Source organism: Rhinatrema bivittatum, chromosome 1 (assembly GCF_901001135.1).
Source record: "Rhinatrema bivittatum chromosome 1, aRhiBiv1.1, whole genome shotgun sequence".
Classification (NCBI taxonomy): domain Eukaryota; kingdom Metazoa; phylum Chordata; class Amphibia; order Gymnophiona; family Rhinatrematidae; genus Rhinatrema; species Rhinatrema bivittatum.
Window position 1 is genome coordinate 172,882,481 of NC_042615.1, and position 1,146 is coordinate 172,883,626.

Genomic DNA, 1,146 nt, shown 5'->3' on the forward strand with positions numbered 1-1,146 from the left:
ATAATTCTGTACTAACAGACTTCTTATGTATCCAGTAACCAAGTTTCTAAGGAAATACAGTAACAAAAACATAGGGGGTCATTTTCCAAGGTGTTATTGCGAGAGATAAATTCGCAAATCGCGCTAACAGCCGTTAACACGATTTGCGAATGCAAATTCGTAATTTAATATTCAGGGGGCGGAGCATATGTAAAATGGGAAACAGGTATCATGTGCCGCGAAACAGCTGCAGTGTTAGCGTGGCACCTATCAGCTACAACTCTTTCATTCGTGTTACGAGCCAGTAAAGGGTTATTGCGGGGAGAGAGAGAGTGAGAGTGAGAGAGAGAGAGAGAGAGAGAGAGAGAGAGAGAGACTTGCTATAGTGCCTATGCCCTAGACAGGTATTTGTAGCCCTATGGGAGGGCCACCTAGTAACTCGAGGTGGGGATTAGGTATGAGCGTAGGTGGTTGGGGGCCACTTTCACATTCAACATGAGACGTACGGAAAGAACAGAAGCAATGTTCTCTCCACCTAGCTTGTTGTTGCCCAGGTAGAGTGTCCATCAAGTTAGGTGGAGAGAACATTGCCCAAATCTCTTCTTGGAGTGAGTTTCCTCACTCCGACGGCCAGCAAATCTTCACTAGAGACCACTGTTCTTTCCATACGTCTCATGTTGAATGTGAAAGTGGCCCCCAACCCCCTACGCTCATACCTAATCCCCACCTCGAGTTACTAGGTGGCCCTCCCATAGGTGCACAATGTTTTTGCGAATCCATTTCCGCAACTGGCGAAAACATCGCGTGATACGATGTTTCCTCGCTGCACGAAAAATGCCTTATTTGCATGGGACACGCCCCCTCATGCATTACCACTGCGATATTGGAAAATGAGGCCCTTAGTTTGTTATGAGATTTTTTTTTGTAAGAAAACTCCGTATAGGTTTTTGGTTGTGTTTAAAAAAACACATCTGCAGTAGATGCAACACCAAAAAATATTCACAACCAGTTCCCTACCATTCTGGCAGAATGGTATTCTGCTACCTTTTTCTTAGGATCCATGAAAGTGGAGCAGTACCAGCAGTGTATATCAATTTTAGCTCCCCTGCAGAAAATGAACAGACCCAGAGGTCGCATGGACTATTTTTGGCTCCCCAGCCCTTGGAA